The sequence below is a fragment of the Pteropus medius genome, unplaced genomic scaffold (genome assembly GCF_902729225.1).
Source record: "Pteropus medius unplaced genomic scaffold, Ma_sr-lr_union100, whole genome shotgun sequence".
NCBI lineage: Eukaryota > Metazoa > Chordata > Mammalia > Chiroptera > Pteropodidae > Pteropus > Pteropus medius.
This window is the reverse complement of record NW_024344378.1, coordinates 5,999,728-6,021,363: the sequence shown is the minus strand read 5'-3', so window position 1 is coordinate 6,021,363 and position 21,636 is coordinate 5,999,728.

Sequence of the window (21,636 nt, the reverse complement as noted above, 5' to 3'; positions counted from 1 at the left end):
CGCTTTGGCTGAGATGGGAAGAGAACATTCCTCCTCCTTCTTTACCAGTTAAGACCTTGACCAACCTTTGACATTTATTGTGGAGGCATAATTACAGATAAGACAATTTTTCTGCCTTTTTACTCTTTACCACCAGATGAATATTAAGCAGCATAGGAGAGATCAGCACCAGGGAACTCAACAGATATCTCTTTGCTAGAAATCAAGACTCTAACGTTTTCACAAACCTGCTTCAGCGAAAAGATCTGCTGTTAGCTGGAAGACTCCTGTCCAGAGGAGGCCTCCTTCCATGCTGGGGCAAGTGAATGATTCCAGAAGGTTCTTCTGCCTGAGAGAGTGAATATACAAACTAACGAGGCCAAAGTATATATAAAAATAGAACTCTGACTCACTATCTGCAGCAACCAGTCTAGGAAACTAACCCATTATCTTCAGTAATCAGCTCAGGAAGCCAGCTTCCATAAGTCAGACCTGAAGGAAGTCAAACCACTATTTCTAGGCACAGTCCAGGAAGTCAAACAAAACCCTTATAACAGCTGGCTTGAAACGTGCAGGAAACGATCAATAAGTGACAGCTTTTCTAATTTTTATCTCTACATCTAATTTAAGACCAACCAGAGAAAGTCAAACATGTACCTCTAAACACACGGGCAGCCCCACTTCCAGATAGCCAGCCCGCCCCTTCCAGGTAGCTCACCGACAGCTTTCCCCGAGCCGACAGCCTCCCATCGGGCATTCCTGAAGCCTTCCCTTTTCCTTCTATAAAGCTTTCCTACTCCTCCCCCTGCCTTTCCATCTCAGTCAAAACTCAAAAGACGGCGACTGACTCTTTTGCTATAGCAAACTCTCAATAAACAGCCTTTGCCTGTTCTCACCTATTTCCACATGCCTCAAAGTCTCTTTGCCCCATGTGTTGTATAGGGAACAAATACGGGGCTCTAGCACCTCACCTACCTGTGTTTGCACACAGGCATCTATATGCACTTGTAGCTGTGTGGCCTTGGGGAGATTACTTAACCCTCTCTGTCAGTTTCCTCATCTGTAAAATGGGCATGATAACTGGATTTGCTTCATAAGGCAGATGTGAGTTAGATCTCATGCTATCCATTAAAGTACTTAGAACACTAGCTAGTCTAAGTACAAGTGATAGCCATTTTTATCAGTTCTGTTACAATTAAGTCCATTGTCCTTTGACCGCTTCCTTTGATCAGTATTATCAAGTACAAATCCTAACAAGATGTAAATACTCTCTGGGAGAGGCAGCACTTGAAAGTGTTGACATTTATTCACAAATTTACCTGAATTAGTATAAAATATTTATTAACCTAGGAAGAGTCCTGAAATATGATATTGGCAAGGCTTAAGAAGGCTTACGCCTGTGGGTGGGTCTTTGGATTGTGAGGTGGGTAGGAACTCCAGTGGGCAACAGGGGACTTCAGTGGGCACTGGATGAACACGGAAGGGGAGAGCACAGCAAGAGGACACTGAATTCCTCAGGATGCAGATGGGGTCATCAGAGAGGACGCACGAGCGTGGACACCCGCACCAAGAGATCCATCCACACTTAAGGAGGCCAGAATTTTCACAGTGGATGTGGTCCCGGCCTCCTCATCGGTTCTAACTGTTGGCGGAAGCAGACAGACCCTTCCCTGGGAGTCCAGTGGTCTCCGTGTAGATTTTATTTTTCTGTTCATCAGGAAGTTATCTGAAGAATGTACTGCTTATAACATTCGTTGGTTTGGACTGAGAGGGGTCAAGGTCCCCTTCCCTGCTCTTCTGCGACCTCCTGTGTAATCATCAATCACTGTGTGGGTGGGCTGGTCTTCTCCAGTTTAGGAATTAAAAAGCCCTTTTGCTCCGTGTAAAGGCAAACCCAGCTTAGACATTAGGCTGGAAAGCAGGCAAGCCTAGAGATTTCTCTGGATGGCTTTTGTGAACAGTCCCCTAAGCAAAAAGTTCCTGAGAGGATCTCAGCGTCAGGGCCCGGAGCCCACGACTGTGTGCAGGAGATAAGGATGAAGTGGGTGTTAAAAGCCACGGGCCTCACGTTAAACTGTGCTTGGTCCTTGGTTTTTTGGTTTGGTGGTAGATGCATTCTGCTGTGTGTACTGATGCACAGGCTCCCAGGCTTCGCAATGAAACACCTTGGACTGTATCACAGAATTAACACTTCATCTTGAAGTCTTTCTTTACCTGATAGAGGAGGGTTGCCTCCAGCAAGAGAAGCTGAGAAGTTGCAAGGCTTGTAATCCCAACTCTGCTGTTCAAAACCGAGATATAGGAATAAGAGGAATTATTACTACCTCAATGATTTTTTGGAAAGAGCTAGAGCATATATTTTTTTAAAAAAAATAAGAGAGCCAGAAAAGTCCAGTTCTCCCTTTACCTCTTTTGCAATAATCTGTTTCCTAAAATTTGCTAGAACGACACCTGGCAGTCCTCCCTGAGTACTGGAGGGGAAAGAAATAAAAACCTAGAAAAGAGTCTCTTATTTAGCTTGGCTTATTTTCCTACTTTCTGCTTCAAGTAGCCAAGTCATTTACTTTGAAAGCTCTGTAACTGAACATGTGCATTTGCTGAGCTATTTCAAATGCGTTCTTATTATGCCCCAGCCTTTTTCAATGATGGACTTTGCGCGTAGTTCTAATGCCTGGTGGTACAATTTCTAACTGGGAAGCGTTCTCCATGCAAGCTGAGTAAAAGCAGAGGCGCAGTGTAGGAATAAAAATAATCTTCTAAGAGTTGGAGTTCCAGAGCTTTCTGTTTGGCTCCAGCAGCCAAGCATCACGCGGCCCTGGTTCGGGAAGTGTGCCGTCTGCGTCTCGCCTTTCCCTCTGGGAGTGGGGGTGAAATACCTTTTCCTACATTTTTGCTGCCACTGTGATGAGTGAAATCCTAATGGGTGAGTGTTTCGGCTCTGCGAAAGCCAATGAGAATTCCCTCTATGTTCAGTCTAGCAAAGGGCCATCTTCTGCCCAGGCCCACCAGGAGACACCCAGGGCAAAAACTACTGGGGGAAAGAACTAATCACCCCTTTTCCAAAGTCCATCAGGTCTTTCAGGCTACAATGCTGTATCAGGATGATGTCTGAATTCTTTCTCGGAAATGCCGCAGTGGCCTGAAATCAATCATTTAAAAAAAATGAACATATTCTGTTCTTCTCAAAGAATGAATTTTACTCGATATCCGATAAGTGTGTATGGGGTGGAGGATGGAGAGATAAGCACAGAGTGACAGGTGAGGAAAGAGAAATGTAATTTAGTGAGCCGTCAGGACAGTTACCTGCATCTCCCTTCAGCCTCTCTCCCTCTGGCTCAAAGGAAGGTCCCCTCTTTCCCAGCTCACTCTAACTCTTTGTCCCCTACCTTATTTCCTCATCGGTCCATTGAAAACTCTCTCAATCAATTGCTCTTTCTGAGTTCTTTGCCCCGTCAACTTTAGAAGAAGTTCTCTGTATTGCCTCAAATCATTGCGCTATTTTCACCTCTCTTTTCACCCCGAACTTCTTAAAAGTGTGTCTACACTTAGTGCCTTTTCCTGACTATACTTCCTGCTAACTTCTTGCCTTTCTTTTTCCATTCCTGGCCTTTTTTGACCACCTGGAAGCATCTGATGCTGTGGTCCACGTTCTGCATTCAAACGCCCCGTGAAAGGGCAGGATCTTCATCTTCTTCCTGTTTTCAGATTGTCCTTTCTTGGTTTCTTTCATTGCTAGTGTTCTTTCCATTTTACGAGGATCTCCTTATTCTTGTTTCTTTATACTCTTTCCTCTGGTGATTTCATTCACTTTCACAAAATCAGCTACATCTTCTAGTGACTTCCACGTGTGCGTATGCATACTACAGCTCTCTTCCGGACCCCCATTTCCTCACTGCCTTCCACATATCTTTCCTCAGAGGGCCCACTGGCATCTCAGATTCAGCATACCGAGACCTAACTATTTATTTCCTTTAAAAAAATCTCCTCGCCTGGGCATAGGCTCTGTCCCATTGTCACTGATTTTACTTCTCCCTCATTTGTGAGTCCTCCCTCTCTGTCAGGGTGGTTAAACCATCTGCCCAAGGTCACTCAGCTAGTCAGCTATGGAATCAAGATTCAAACCACAGTCTGTTTTGACTCCACTACAGTGTGCTTTTTCCTTTATAAGTTCTTCTGAGGTGAAAAGATTAGTAAGACCTAGTTTCAGCTCTTGAAGGACCTATAAGGAAGTTTGAGGAGTATTATCATAAAAATTCAATGGCCCTTAATAGGCACCTAAAAATTGTTAGTGTACCCTCCTACTTCCCTATAATAATCAGCAAAGGTCTGTGTCCTGATTATAAAACAACAACAACAAAGAAACAACAACAACAACAACAACAAAACCCTTTGTTCTGGTCCTTCCAAAATTTATAAGCTCTAAATATCGGACATAACACTCTCTTCCCGCTGCCCCTTAAAAGTCTTCATTAAAAGACAAAGTCTGTTTGATCAACATTTACAGCTAAAATAATAAATGACAACCTAAAATCAAAACACGTCTCTGTATTGAAGCCCATACTGTAAATCATATGCTCTGCACTCAAATGTACTCTAATTAATTTCAGGTGTTTAAAGCTATATTATGGTAAGTTGTCATGGTTTCGAACAAGTGAGGATAATTTAGCCATCTGCACTATTTCTTCTCAGTTACAAACCCAGCATTCTGAAATAAGATGGATTTAAATCTGCAGAGACAGCATTCAGAGAAAGCCAGAAAGCTAAGTTCATGAAAATTCCATCAGCCCAAATCTCCCGCCAATATTTGGAGGGTGTCTCCTTGAGGGTGGCTGCTCTCCATTTGCATTTCAGTTTGACTGATTTCTTTCAAGAAAATGATAGCTCTATTTTAATTTTTTCCTCTTGTATCACTGTAGCATATAATCTCCCGATGATATACCAAGAAACTCAGAAAGCTCCCAGGTCTCTAGTGAGTAAATGACTTTTCTGAAATACAAATATGTGATACCTACAGGATTTATAAAACTCACTAACACTCAAAGATCAACATTTAACAAATTGTATCTAAGACTGACCTTAAAGATGGCTGTGTCTTATTTAGATATTAAAACTGCAGTGACTGGAACAATGCTGTGATATTTTTTAACTGGTGTTATGCTGCTCACAATAATATTAGGTTGCACAGTCATGGAGAACTCGATCACAGGAGAATATGCCTCTCTCCCTAAACTTGTGACTTCCACTTAAACTGTTAAAATTCCAACTGTGCAAATGAAAGTGCTGTTTCGGTAACAGCTTGTTGAGAGAACTCCATGTTTCCCCAGAATGTACTTGGAGAAGATTAATGAGTTCTACATATGTGCCAAGTCAATCTGTTTCTCCCTGTCAATCACCCTCCCAAGAACAAGCCCCTCTATCTCTGCCGATATGTTTTCAAACAGATGTGTGGCTAAAATTTTAATTAAATTACTGGAACAAATGATTACTAAAGACTTTCCAAATGGATGGCTTAGGAGTTTTACGGTGGCATTAACTGGACTCTAATGAGAAGACCTGTCTACTCTAGCACTTCTCAACCACAGCAGTGGCATGAGAGCTGAGAAGACTCTGACTCTGTTTTGAGGACCTGGAGGACCTTTTACTGCATTGAATATTAGGCAAATTCAGAACTCAAGACTTAAAATGTTGTGTCCTTTCTTGTCTCTTAGTCATATTCACCTAGGGATTGCCAAATACTCAGTCAACTCCCTGCTTGCCTGCTTCCCCCAGCGGGTGGGGTAGTGCAGCCTTTGATGCAGCTGCAATACCACGAGAGGCACTGGAGCAACATGACAGGCCGGGGGCCCCAACGGGGTGAAGGGTGGTCCCTACCATTGTGGCTGGTACACCGTGTTCTTTCCAAAGGTGATGAAATTCCAGATGAACGATGTCAAAAAGGAAATCTTAGTACAGGTGATGAACTGATTCAAAATTTACTTTAAAAGAAGTGAGAAAAGAAACTGAACAGAGGGGACTTTAACATCAGTCACCTCCTGCAGAATTCACAGATAAGGATGTCTCAACCCTGAGCGAAGTACATGCCTGCGCAGTGCCCGCTGGACCGGGCAGGGCCTGCTCAGCGTGGGAGATTCGGCGTGGCTGACGTCAGAGTCCAGAGCTGCCTAAAGAGGTGCCGGGAGAGTGATTAAGTGTAGGACTTGAGGTCAGAATCTGGAACGCGTGGTCAGGTATCAGAGCCTGGTAAACGGTATTTTCCTTTTATAGAGCTTTTTGTGCTGCTTATTTTATCATCGTAAAGGTGCCACAAGACTCTGGTCAATTATTCCATTTTGTTTTTAGAGAGTGATTCTTAGGCATGGGGTCCATGAACATCACCTGGGGGACACTGGTAACAAGCAGATTCCTGGAACCTGAGCGAGGTCAAGGAATCCATACCTTAAAAAAAAGTCACCAGTTGACTCTGTTGTATGTGGTCCTCATGTCCTACTTTGAGAGACTGTAGTTTAAAGGAATACCAGTTTAGCTGAGATGCTATAAAATTATAGGTGAATGCCAATTCAAATGCGTTTCTTTAGAAGATGTGGTAGCTTATTTTTGAACTTTCTGGTGTTGAAATTAACCATTAGCTTTTAACTTGGTAATGTTGTATAGGGTAACAGCAAATAGAGACACACCATGATTTTCTGTGCTAATATCAGCAGAAAACTACCACTTGACCATCATCTTAATTAGCGATTTTGCATTATAAATACTACAGGCAGCATTCAGCTGCAGGTGTAGGTCCCCCCTCTGGTTTGCTCCTATGTAATTTGAAGACATGACATTAAACAGATTGTTCTATTCTGCATCTGAGATAAAAGAACAGTACCAATTCAACACCAAAAAGAGTTTTTTTAAAAAAAAATAAGAATTAGTGAATAGCATACTGTATTCGCTGCTTCAGAAACTTCTTATTCAGTACACCCAGCTCATCTCAGCACTCACTGTTTTCTAGAAATGATTCGGCTTCTACAACACTTAGATACTGTGTTGAGAACGGAGACTAGTCCTGAAACACTAGCTAAACCACGGCTTGGAGGTGTCGGCCCTGCCTTGGAGTCTGGCTTCGAGTTGATGATGAAGACTCTGGGGTGGAGCGATTTTGTTTTCCTCACCTTGGAATTTTTTAGTGTTCTGGCAGAGACAGGGCTAGATTTCATTGACATCATTTGTCCACCAAGGAATCAGATGTGAAGGTGGCAGGATGACATGTTCATCAAATAAGTGGTCTCCAAAATATGGCTAGTAAATAGTTTACTCATCTTCAAGACTGAGGTACAAAAAGAGTATGACAGCTGCTGAATATTTTATGAACTGAGCCCTGATGCGGAAGACTGACAGAATCCCCGTTCACTAGAAGGAACGCACCAGGCCCACCGTTTATGCACCTCTGAACATTACAGAACAGAATGAATGACATGTCTACTGAATATCACTCGTCAGCAGTATTAGACTCTGTCCAGGAGAGTGAAATGGATGCAGTCTGCTATAATGCTAATTTACATGGCCATTAATGAACATACACATTTAACTCATAGACAAGGACGTGCTATTGTATCTGTAGCTTATTTCCATCCCACTCAGGCTGATAAGACAGTCTCCAGACACTTATAATTAAGGGCAATTTGTAATAATAATAATGAGTTGCTTTTTATTAGATGTAATAAAAATCAATTCCTCATTCAATTACCGTTCTTGGCTGTGCTATGATAGATACTCCTGGGTAAATACTAGTGTCAAAACTATAATAATAATGATAAAGTTTTTGAGGACAAAATTCTCTTTTCAAGATCAAAACATACTCCGTTAAGTCCCTCCCATACCAATGAGTCACGAGTGAACGATCTGGATTCTTGTCTCACTTGTTTGGTGATAAAGGATCTCAAACAAACATTGCCGTGTGCGACAGCACAACAAGTCTTTTCGGGAGTGGGACACCATAGTAATTGTCATCAGTCAGTAAATAAAAGGAAACGGAGCACAATGAGTGCAGGCTGAACATCACTGCAGCATTGACACAGGCCTGCACTGGAGACAGACTCCTCAGTGGGGGCCCTGCTGTACGATTCCTCACCCCCAAAGTCTCCTGATAATTTAGAAAGGTAGCTCAGTGTATTAGTTTCTTAGTCCTCTAAGCTAGAGGCTTCTCTCATTATGTTATATAGATATTGTTTGTTTCACAGACAACCTTCCACAAAAATACTAAATATCAATGTCAACTAGCTACAAACATGATAGTGAGGAAGGCCACAGGTGTCTGCTGTCTTAGGATCACCTTTCTAAGTCTTCATACCTGCCTTCTTTTTGCTCTTCAAGCAACCTGTGCCTTTTACTCTGTGACTTTCATCTTATCTTCTACTCCCAGAGTTTGGTGAATTCACTTACCCCTTCCTGGTACATTTACTTTGTGATAACAAAGGAAAGGAGTAGATCTCAAATTATGAAAATTCACACATCTATGAATTAAAATGAAATCCACTGGGGTGGTTTGTTTAGGGATGCTGCACAACAAGCTGGAAATATGAAGGCCTGGACTGTAATTTGAGAGCGTCCACTAACTGTGATCTTAGGTAAGTCCTTTAAGTTCTCTGGAGACAGAATGAGGTAATGAATGAAAAACTCATATCAAAGCTAAACGAAAAATCTCGGTATACATATCACAGAGTCAATCTGTTGCTGTCTTCCCTGAAATGAAAGCTTTTTATGAGTGAGGAGTATAGAGACAAGTCAAAGAAGTGTTGGCCACTCAGGATTCTTCACACTGACTCCTTCATGACAGTTTGATCCTTCCCATGCACTAGCTTCTGAGGATGTCAAAACCCCAAAGAACAGTTACGTAAACAATAGTACTTTTCTTCCTGTAAAGATTGGTTCCCCAATCACTGAGATTCCTTAGACGTTAGCCAGAATGCCCTCTGGAGTTCCAGCTACGTAAAAAGTTAAAGACTCTTAAAAGAAATACAAGCATCTTTTAGAAGAACTCAAATATTGGAGTTACCTGGAAGAGTCAAATAAATTCCACATACGCTTTGGTATATGTTATCTTAAAAGGAGCATCATGCATTAACACATTATTCTGTCCTGTAGCTTGGTTAACTAAGAGTACTCACAGCCTCAGACATCATTGGAGTGTGGCATCGTTGAGTACCAAAGTGGTGGAAGATGGTCAGCCAAGTATTAACTGACTTGCTTCCCTTCTATATGAGTGCTTGTGCAAAGAAGCACATCCGGATTTCTTTTTTCTTGTAATGAAATTGTAATATTTTGCTTGGATGGTTCAGAAGAAAACACCACAGTTGATTTATAAACTGTGGCATGAGTTAAATACATCTTACTCCTAGCCTGGGATTTGCTTCTTTGCTCAGATGACCAGCATTCCAGTTCCCAAGTACTTAGCCTGTGATTTCTAGAAATCATAGAAGAACTCAACTCTATTTAGAAAGAATCCATCCAATTTAAGTTTCATTTTATATAGAAATAAGTACATGTCTTCTACATGGTATTCATTTAGCAACTATTGAAAAATCATACATTAATCTATTCAACAAATATTTATACAGTCAAAGAGGAATAGGAAGTGGCAAAGGGTTGGGGTGATGGGTGATGCGCTCAGAATGGACTTGTGGAGTGTGAGATGTTGGCTGGTCGTCCAAGTGGAAACATCCAGCAGGCAGCTGGATGTGCACGTTTGGACCGCATAGCTGGTGTAGAAGCCTTCAGGGTCTGCTGTGTATGGTCGCCCAAAAGCTCATGGGGCTGGCAAGTGATGGTGATAGACGGAGGCCTGTCAAACAGTGACACGTGGCGGTGTACAGAGGAGCGGATAGGATGCCATCAGGACGGTAAGAAGACCAGTCCCATCTGCTCCTTCGTACATCACTGGTGATATTTCTCCATACAACTGTAGCTGAAGTTTTAATTCCTGAAAAGAGAACTTTACGGTAAATTTTACGTATTTAATTACAGAGATTTTTTTAATTAGAATATTGTTTTGCATGTGACAGTCTATTATTTTTATTTTATAATGTCTTTGCAGTGATAGTTGGAGGAGTAAAGGGTATACACACTTGGTTAATAACTGGGTTAAAAACCTAACATGCCCATTAAGCAAATCTTTAAAAGATTTTTCTTAACAAAGCGCTGGGCAACTTAGAAATACAGGAGCATTTTAGAATCCTTTATTATTATGACTAAGACAAGCGATATCAGAAACATGCACATTTTCACACACAAGAGGACTTAACTTTCACTATCTATATGAGATTAAATAAGGCCTCCAGGCGCTATCTAAATAAGTGGTTGATATTGCCCCAAGAAATACAAAGCCTATAGTTTGAAACAAAAACTTTTAAGTTTCATCTAAAATTTTAAAACAACCTTGGTAATTTATTAGCTAAAAGTATATGTTCACATCCTCAGAAAGAGTATGAGGCATCGTTTAAACACTGTTGTGATGGACAGTGTTTGCAATCTCTTAAAAAAGCTATTTATCCGTTCCTGAAGGTATTGGTGAGAAAATTCTATCATTCCTAAAGACTGTCTCCTAAACCATTATTTCTGAAAGCAAAATCTCCTTTGAAGCAACTTAAAATTAAGGTCACATATTGTCTTCAATGTACTTGGCAGTCTCATGTGTATACAAATGGTGTTGATAACAATTGACCATCTATTTTGGAGTCTGTCCATCTTGTGTTCATACTAAGCAGGGACTGGACTGCAGCCTCAAGAGCTCTGAATCTCTGAGATTATTTTTCATTTAGATTTATGGAGAGTGAGGGAGGGAGGGAGGAGGGAGGGAGGGAGAAGAGGAAAGGAGAGGGAGGGAGGACAGAGGCTTTCAAACTTCTCTGATGAACTCTGCCCTTTGAAAAACACATTTAGCCCAAGAGCAAAATGTCACTCTAGTTCTTTATATTTTTTGCCACTCTATGTATTTTATATTTTTTGCCACTCTATTTCTTTCTTATTCCTCATTTTATTTTGATCTTTCACATTTCTTAAGTACCAACTATCTATAGAAGGCTTCATTCATTAAAAGCTTTTTCTGCCAAATAGATATGTAAGTAGAGATTACATATCTCTGTACACAACTTCTATTTGTGCAAAACTGAATTAAATCTGCCTGACTCATTAATACTTAACAGTTTGGCTACAGAAATGCAAGGTCGTAGCAATTTTGCTGACTGCAGGACTTGCATTTGAAGCTAGATAGTACCAATTATAGGTCTAAGATGCTCCCGTTGTTTTGTGTGACCAACCAGTTCGAACTATGAAATCGTTCATGTACTAGATGGAAATTGTGGGTAATTCCTGGGCTCCAGCATTGGAGGCTCCAATCTCGCTCCTGCACAGCTCCACCGCTGAGCTCGTACCTAGACCACCATCTCTGTGAGGGCAGAGACTGTGTCAGTTTTGCTTGTTGCTTCTCCATTACTGATGAAGAATTGTGTTCAATAAATGTTTGTTAACTGAATGAATGGAGGTCAACTAGATCCATGATGTCCCCAGCCCAACCTCAAAGATCGACTTCTTATTTTGATACTGGGACTTGGTAGCTTTGTTGGTAGAGGCTGAGAGGGTCTTCTATGCTGGTTTTATACTAAGTTAACAGAGTTTCACTGGCTCCCTAGAAACTTACATGTATACAAATGTATACATTACTCCAGTAAGATGCCTCCAAATTCTGGGAACAAGTCACCTTTTGACTGTTAGTCAACAGAAGATGAAGTACAGTGGATGTAAGTGGCCACCTGCAGACTAACCCACTCTTAAAAATGGTTTAAATTCATGTAGTTGAAGTATCTAAAATGTTCCCAGATGCCCATTTAAAGATTTATGTATAGTCAAGCCTGGAGTGTTACTAAATAATGCTGTAATCCAATAAATTGTATTACAGCTCAATGGCCTGAAATAACTGCATGGGACAGATAAGAAGAGAAATTGAACAAAAGGAATCTGTCAGAGGTGGCCATTTGACCTCCCACGAGGAGGCACTTTTCTGTACCAGAACTTTAACAAAGCTATTTACCCATTCCTGAAGGTATCAATGAGAGAATTCTGTCACTCATATTCTCATCAGGGGAGACTGATATGGTTCCAACCCCTTCGTCTGGACCTCCACATTGCGCATCTTTCTGTTTGCCTGCCTCTCTCCTGCACTTAATCCAGGTCTGACCACTGTGCTAATGTCACCCAAGGAAGAAACGCACCGAATATAATCAATGACCTTTGGTTCCCCAACAAGAATGCGCTAGTGACCTTTCATTATTGTGGACTGTGGAGTACCCTACAGTGTTACGTGCTCTGTGTGAGGACGGTTCCAGTGGTCCCTGAGTTTGGGAAATGCTGGGTGCTGTGTCCAATTCACGCAGACTTGCATTTCAAACCGGTATGTCAAAGTTTGAGAAGTGATATGGTAAAGAATCTATTTTGCCTGTTTGAACCCAACATTTCTCAATGTTTATTAAATGAACGAATTAAAGAAAAATCAAGCCAGAAATTCTACTCCCTGGGTCCATATTCACCAAGTATCCTACTGACAGTTCATTCGATGTCCCAGACACCGTGATACCAGGAAGAATTAATTACTCCGTGGAGTATTTGTAAGTATTTTGGCCGACAGACTCTTGTATTATGTCTGGAGGATGGGCCGCGAGAGAAAGACTGCGGGGGTTATTTAGCAATAATTGCCAAGGGTGCAGCGAATGTGAGGGACTTGCTCATTTTTGTCATCCTTGCCCCCAGATAAAAGTGACCTCACCGGGATGCTGCCACCTCGGGAGACCCTGGCTAGACTGTGGCCATTTTCTTTCATTAACCAAGTGTAGGTCCGCGCTGCCCAGCTGCCCCTGTTCATTCTTTCCTTGTTATCTGGCGGTTGCAGAAGGGTAAGTCTGCAGAGCCTCATGGCTTTTACTTGTTCAAGTAACACACCTGCTTGTGGCTTTGAAAAAAAAGTTGCATGGACATCTTGGTAGAACCCTGGGAGTTACATGCAGATGACAGAGTCACATAATAAATTTAATTTTAGCTAACAAATCAAAGAGGTTGTATAGATTACGCATCTTAGGGTGAGCAAATAAACAGATAAATGCAGCGACTCCCCTTTCTTACACCATTCTAGCTCCACCTCTTTAGATCATTTACATGAAGGGTATGAGGACAAGGGACATTTAGAGTTTATAAAATTTGGATAATAGTACCTACCTTACTGGGTTATTGAAAATATTAAATTAAAAAATGCATAGGAAGTACTTAGCACAGTGTATGCCACAGAGTAGGGATGCACACTATTTTAGCTATTATTAATCTGAAAACGAAAGGCACGGGGCCTTAACCCAGCTTCCCAGCCTGTCTTTCCCAAGGATCCTCTCCGCCTGAGGCTTCCCAGGCCTGTCCTAGGCTCCCACCTTTGTCTTCTTTGGTCAAGTGCCTGACACTTTTATGATGACATGGTGATTCCATTTTGGAATCTGGCCGTTCCAGGGCCTCGTCCTAGGCTCTTGTCTGCAGTGGCACCCTGCCCAGCTGAGTTTCCCTCACTTCTGGGCTTGGTTAGGGGAGAAGGACTCTATCTCTTCAACTCACTTGGAGTGTCACTCAGGGGAGACACCTGTGCTCCTCTGCCAGGATCAATGCTCTCGTTTCCAGCCACCTCTCTCTTCTTTCTGCTCAGTGCTGACTCCGCATTTACCTGATACTCAGCCACCTGAAATCTTCCCAATCCTTCAACAGAATTGTTAACAGGACTTTGCATTTCAGAAGCTAGTTTGTTACCATAGCACCGTGGCTCTTGTCAGGGCCCAATTTGAAACTATCCAGCTTGACTAAGTAGTCACTAATCTGTTTGGTTTCCATTTAAACTTCCTCTTTTCCCCCCATGTGCTCATTACTGTGGTTTATATTCAGCTTCTGATGATAGCTAACCATTTCTGTGAAGGCTGGAGCATAATAGGTATTAAAAGCTCAAGCTTTCTGATGCATCTGCTATTTGTTTTCCCTCCCTCCTAATTAGTGGGTCTACATTCTCCTTTGTCTTGTTCCTAATGTATTTGTGAAATATTGTCTGGCTGCCCTTTGTTTCTCTCGCTAGTTGTGTATCATACTGTGCTTGGCTTCCCGGCTGCTGTCCCCGTATTACACATGCCCTGTTCTCTTGCCCTTGCCTTCAGCGCTGTGCCCTCATTTTCCCTTTGCATGTCATTTTCTCCTGGCAGCTTAGAACTCCGCGTGGGTTTTGCTTTCCATAGAATCACTAGCTGGGTGAAAGCTTGAGGACAAGCTCTTGAGCACCGGAGAATAGGAATATTTGGCTCTTATGGTATCTAGTGCTTAGCACAAGATCTAAAATATTCCACCATGTTCTGGAAAGTCAGCCTACCGCGAGCCAGCAGGCTGGACGGCTTGCCATGGTACTTGGACGTGGTCTGGGAATTCTAGGTCTTCAGCAACAGCCTTCGTTGACTTCAGGGAAAGTTGGACAAGGCATCAGGGATGAAAGGGCTTCCCTACCAGCTCTTCTGATCCTTTCCTACTGCCATGAAAATTGGTAGAAATTTTGGGTTTCTCCAGAGGTCTTTAAATGAATGCTTAGAAAGTTATCTGGGGACAGTCTAATAGTGTCATATTGTTTTTAGACTGTGAAGCAGGCTCACATATGTTGCCCATTGCCTGGCCTGGTGCATTGAAAGACTTAGTAGACCCAATTATCAAGTGAAAAATAGAACAATGAAGTCAGTTACTGTCGTGCCGATTTCCTCAGCTGGTCATGCGGGGGGCTGGGCGGGAGGAGGACGAGGCCAGCCACGGCCCCTCTCCTGCTCAGCCTGCTTACATGCAGGAACCAGCCAAAGGGGCTGGACACACCTACACCGAGGGGCTCCTTACTTCCTTTGGGCTTCAAAGACCACCTGCGGCACTCAGAGTAACTAGGGCAGTAGAGAATCTCGCCGTCATGTCTCATGAGTGTCTCCAGATGGAGTGTTTGCTGCTTTAATAATAAATATTGTGAAAGCAATCTAACCAGGTCCAACTCAACATTCTTACTAGTCTGTGAAGCCAGCACTGGCCTTGGGGTCTGGCCCAGCTCAGCATCTGGAAGGTAGCTTTTACAAATAGAATGACCTGAAATTGTTCACCAAAAGGAGGCTTTTTGAGGAGAATGAGACCTGACAGGAACATCGCAGGCATTCTTTAATTTTCAGCACTTTGTTTTCATGGGATACACCTGTCAGGATTATTTTTCTTTTCTTTTTCTCTCACTAGGAAGTCAAACTAGCTGTTGAGTTGTGAAGATTCAAAGCTTCTATAATGTTATCCTAAATGGTCATAATGCAAACACACCTTACATACTATAACAAAAACTGTCAAAGTAACATTAGAGGTCATGTCATCTATTAAAATTCCAACTCGTGTGCTCATAATCTGAATTATTTTTCTGATTTAGTCTGATATTAGGTTGTATTGATTTACTTAGAAGATTTATCCAAAATATTCACATGTCCCTATTTTAATAAGACATCCTGAGCCTGACCCTTTGAAAGGCGATCGTTTCTGGAGATCAGTAGAACCTCTGCTTCATAAGCACATAGAATCTGCTCCAAAACAGCCAAATAATGTACCCAACTCCTATCCTGACACATCGGCAAGTTGTGCTTCACTAAATTCTGTTTCTAGTCTGCTACTTGGCCTCAGTCCCCAAATATCCACGCCAGGCTGCCCTCAGATTGGTGTTCACATCGAGCCTCAGATCCTCCTACTTGAGGCTATTTTATGTTTCAATTGACCTCCTGGAATTTTGCTCATTTTTCCTAAAACACAGCTTTTATCCCTCCCCTTCCTAACTCCTTTTAGACTGAACTCCTGACAAATTTTAGTCCACTTGGAAAGCTCCACTGGTCTCACCCCAGGCATCTGGCTCCCAGTAAGGTGCCTCCCCATCTACTTGGAGAAATCAATCTTAGATGGTGGCTTCTCAGCCAACCTATCCTCTTCTGTACCTCTGGGGCCTGGGTCACTGATAGGTTGGTCCTTAAAAGAGGATCCTTCCCCTTTGAGTATGGTGCTTACAGTTTGGTGGCGTGCTGTAACTACTTTGATGTCTGCTAGATAAAAGTGTGTGTCAACATTGCATTCAAATATTTAGCTTCTTTCAGATTCTATGCATCACCACTTAATTAAAAATTTTGCTGGGTTTTGGTTAATACTTTGCAACTCAAGATAATAGGAGAGAACTCCTACTCTTGCAGACTTTGGAATTACAGAAACATTATATTAAAAGAGTACGTAAACATCCAGTACAACCCTCTCCCAATATCCAGGAGACTAGAGCTCAGAAAGTTTAAGAAACTTCTCTGAAGTCACACAGTGGCAGACCAAAAAGCGGACACATAACCTCCTGCTTTGTATTGTAATTTTGCCTTATCACAGTTGTTCCCATGAAACAATTAATACACACACACACACATACACACAAGTCTGTGTAAAATCTGGGTTAGAGAAAGCCCAATGTTTGTTGCAGGGCCATTTCTTGGTGTAGTGCTGGGCCTAAGGAATCATTTTCTCATGATGGCTCACAAAAGTTTCAGTTAGAGAGAAAGACAAAGAAGCCACAAAGGAAAGCATCATATTTTGGGGTGATGGCAGAAGATGGGCTGGGTGTTGATGCTGAGAGGCCACCCTGGTCTATTAGCGACATGAAGGAGATACTAAGTGGGATCGGGGTGTCTGTATAGGTGGGTGGGTTTCAAGGAGACAGTGTGTGGTTATGACACAGTTTGTCACCTTTTCAGTGGAAATGAAATATAATAGTGCCGCAAGGCCATTGTATTTGTACAAGAAACTGGCACACCACAGGTGTGGGCGGCTGGAAAGCCGGTAAAGGAAATGCGATTTTATAAAGGATTTTCTAGCACATTAACTGCATAATTCCTCAGCAGGACGGTGAGCTCTGTGCAAAGTGCAGACCTCTCCCACGTAATTGCTGGAGTGGGATTGCTTTTGGAAGCACTTCAAAGCTTTTTGTTGAGAGTTATGGCAGCATTTCGGCACCTAGTGAGACTATGCCCTCCCCCTACTCCCTTCACCGATCTTTTTAGTGCTGCCAATCAAACTCGCTTCCTAAAATGGGGCTCATTTCATGAGGCAGTCTGACACTAGCCCTTGCCAATGTCTTCAAGGCACTTGACTAACGGATCCAGGCTTCGAATGTAAAATACGGGCTCTGAGTGTCAGCCTGAGCTCCAGGAGAGACTCAAAACGTCAAAACATTGTATTTCCTATTATGTGAGCTAAGCTGACCAACGTCAGGATTATGAAGGGTTGACAGCCTTCCCATTTTTCTTACTATACTCCCCATTCCTTCTTTATGCCCGGAATTCTCACACCAGGAAGGCAAAAATGCATGAACAGGCTAAAAGTGTGGCCCAGGGTCAGACATTCTGGGTTTGGATGGGAACTCGCTCCACCTCTTCCTCCTTCAGGCTGCTTAGCGCTCAGTCTGCGACACTTGTGTCAGCTCGACCCTCCTCAAGCTGCACCAAAATCCTGTCACTGAATGAAGAACGCTCCCCATAATGCCTGCCGATGGCCAGTAATGGTGAGGCTGGGATGAGATAAATGGCAGAGAGCAAACTGTCGATAAGTGTTAGATATTATTATGTTGCTGGTCCTTATTTCATGTGAAAAAATCAATCCATTCGCACTTGAATTAATTCATGAAGGTTTCCATGCATCTCTCCATTCAACGAGTGTGGTCCTGTGCGAGGTCACGGGTGGCCCTCAGACGGTGGGAATGTCAGCACTGTGGCAGATGAATGGAGTTAAGTGTAGCCATCCAAGGCCAGGCTTGTCTGATCTGGTGAGTGAAGACGCTAGGCTGAGAGAGATGCTTCTGAGATGAGTAGGGTGTGGCAGAACTAACGACTTATCCAGGACCGGAGGAAATGTGTCCCCTTCCAAGCTTCAGAGCAATCAAGGGAGAAAACACAAACTCAGCAGAGGTGAATTTTCTTTACTTTTTATTTTATTATTATTTTTTTATGCTGCTGAATATTTATTTTCTGCCATCTTCTCTCTCTACATCTATGGACATAATTTAAGCAGGACCCCCAAGGGTAATTAAACCAGCAATTCCTTTGCCAGGAAAATGAGAAAAGCCAGCTCTCAGTAAATTCTGAATTCCACTACGGATGTTGCAGAAACAGAACTGAAGACAGCTGCAGTTTATCTGGGTTGCCGAATGGACTATAATTTGCTGCTACCCTCACCCTTACCACATAGCAATCAGTGTACAGAAGTACAGAATTTTAAGATGATGAATGTTTTATTTCTTAAAATAAACAGTAGCAATTTAGAAACACATTTATGTATTTTACATTTATTTTTATATAGTAAAAGTATACCGAAAACTTCCTCAGTGTCAAAATCCTACAATGCACTTGTCAAAAATTTCAAGATGACAAGCTAATATGGAATTCAGATTTTAATAACAGACTTTTTCGAATATGTTCCATGAAACTTCTGATTGTTTTGTTTGCACTGACTGAGCGATGCCTATTTCTTACTCGTGGTCAGGTGTTTTAAAGGTGTCAGATTTAATAGTCATGCATTCCAAAAGTTAGCACTAGACTAGCACTGTGAGAACTTTTTACAACAACTTTTCATCCACCTAGCGATTCTAGTCACTGATAAGTCTCCAGTTTAATCACCTGCATGCACATACTCACCGTGTTTGTAGCCCTCTCAAATACTGTCACCAGAGCTCGTGATTATGACTGTCTCATCAATTATAAGATGTGTGCATTTTAAGACTTAGCAATATTTTATTTACCACTAAGCAAGAAAAAATGCTGCCGGCTAAATTTGCTACAGCAGTGGTTGTTAAGATGTTTCCCCATTTCAAGGAGAAAAAAAAATGTAATCTTATAATCCACGAACCATGGCATCACTGCTTTCCAGAGGAGAAAACTCATGTAGTGACAGATCAAAGTTCACACAGCTACTAAGTGGCAAAAGCAGAAGACCAGAGTCCCCTCTTTCTGACTCCAGAGATCTTTCCAACTTGACTTGCCTAGCATTGTGACCTTGAGTAGTCACAAATCCTCTCTGTGCTACATTTTTCTCCCTTCTTTGTTTTAAGTGAAGTTAACAGTGATAATAACAGTCTAAGTGAGGCACAGTGGGATACCGGGCTAAAAAGGATTCTTCAAATTCAAATGATCCTATTTGCTCCTTCTAAGGTTACTTGATTTCTCTTTTATCAGAGTAAATGACATTTTTCCCCCTACTAATTATTACATATGAATGTTCAACTATTATATACTAGTTTTGAACTTGTGTAGCAGTAGGAGAGTTTTCAGTTCAAATGAACGACTTTTGGTCAAAACAATTAAGACAGTACATAATATGACTCTAATTGAGGATTTTGGACCATCTCATTGTATGAATATGGCTGGTTTTAGTACATATCATAACTATGATTTCATGAGTTTACACAGCTAGTGTATGCCAGCTTGCTTACATATATGGAATCAATTATGAGAATCTGGCAATATGTCTATAACATGTGATCAGTTACAGTGTCCCTACAGATAGCTCAGAGGGTGTTTCAGGTGTCCAGTACCCTCTTACCATACTTGGCCGGTTTTTGGTTTTATTTTTGTATTTTCAGATCTCCTCTCAATTCAAAATGCCACAGGCAAAGCATTTTGATCCTGCCGCTATTACATGCGTGTATAACTCATTACGTTAACTCCTTGTTTGTCATAAATGAGAAAATTAGCTGTGCTTTGCAAGGCATTCAGAGGCCATGCTGATTTTGCTGATAAGGAAATGGAGGGTAAGATTTGTTTGGGAGCAATAATTTGAATCACACCAAATAGTGACACAATGGCAGTCACAGGAATAGCACTCGCATTTTTGATTTGTGAGTTCTATGTTTAAGCCATGGATTAAACAATCTCTGGCTACTTGTTTTCTCTGGAACAGAACCCAAAAGGCATCTCTCTTGACGAGGTGGCTATCCCAGCTCTCCAACTATTTCTAGCCCTACCAGCTACATGCCTCACTGTGCAGGGACGTCACAAGCTCATCACACACTCCCAGGCTCATCTTAGGCTTCTGCTCCAGGTGCCATCCTTAGGGAGCCTTCTGGGACTTGATCATCTTTTCCACCTTGTGCTCTGGTGTCACGTGGGCTCCTGAGGGGCAGGAGCCATGTACTCTAATTTCCTTTAACCTTTACCTCACCTAGATTTTGCTGAACGTGCAGATGCTCCTCAATAAATATAAATTCGTAACAAAAGCCATATTTGATCCATTCGATCGTCACTCCTCATTACATCAGTTGTGCCCCTGATCAACTGAAAACCAATTCCACGAATGGATCGGTCTACAGCTAGTCTACGGTCATTTCTCTCTGTAAACTTCCTCCTCACTATTTCAAGCTGAGTTTTACCATTTCTTATTCCAGAATATTCGAAATCAAGAACTTTACATTTGCTAACACCCCGAGGACCTAGAGACAGCATCTTCTAAAGCCCTCAGGGGTTCTGTGCACTTGGCAAAGAATCTGAGTGAGCCTGTCAGGAAGGCAACCGGAGTGGATGGTTCGAGGGTGTCTGAGTAGGTGCTGGAAGGCGGGTGGCCTGCTGGCAAGAGAAGGAATCTAGGCTGCTGGTTAGGGAAGGTATCCAGGCTTTGCCTACCTACACTTTGTCCTTCTTTTGGAGCTAATTTAAATGGTGCGAGGGACTGAAGCAAAGTGGAATCTTAATTTCGTATTTTAAAAATCAAAAATCTTTAAAGAAAGTCCATTCTTTATGATTTAGATGAAACGATTCTACCATCTCGGCTATTTTACTGTAATTTGAAATTTCTATTATGTGTAGGTAGCTCTACTGAAACAATCTTGAAAACATAGGATAAACTGAGGTTTCCGTATTACTCTGAGTTTTGGCTTTCCATGTTTTTTTTTTTTTCTCTCCCCTATTTTATACTGAATGAAGAAGAAGGATTTCATGTAATTGAACAAAAGCAAATGCTGCTCTTTCAACAAATCAGGACTAGTAGAACTAGTTGTGAGAATCATCTGGCTGTGACATCATCACTCTTTGATTCCTAGAGTTGACAGGAGATGTCATTTCTTAAGTATGTTACAGCAAATTTATGAGGGGAAAAAAAGGTGGGGGACAAAATTCTCCAGTGCCCCCCTGAACTGTTAAGGTGTTGAGGTACATACCATTTGGTCCATGATTCATGCCTAACTTGAATCTCTTAATGAACACTGATCATGATCATTGTGCCACACTCGGTAAATAAGAGTCTGTATCTGGGATGACCTTACGACTCTCCAGAAAACAAGTACCTTTAAATACGTTTTACCGTGTCAGATGAATCACTGAACTGTTGGACCTCACCTTTAAGCAGGAGGCAGCTTCTTCAGAAGGAGCAAGCTAAAATCATCAGAAGAGTATTTCTTTTCAACCTGAGATGGAGGCCAGTGTTGATTTGACCGCCCATTAAGACTAAGAGCTGATCTTTCCATTTTCCAGTGAGAAAGGAAATTCCAAAAAGGAACTAAAGAGATGACTGTGGGTTAACAGGAGGGTAGGAGCTTCC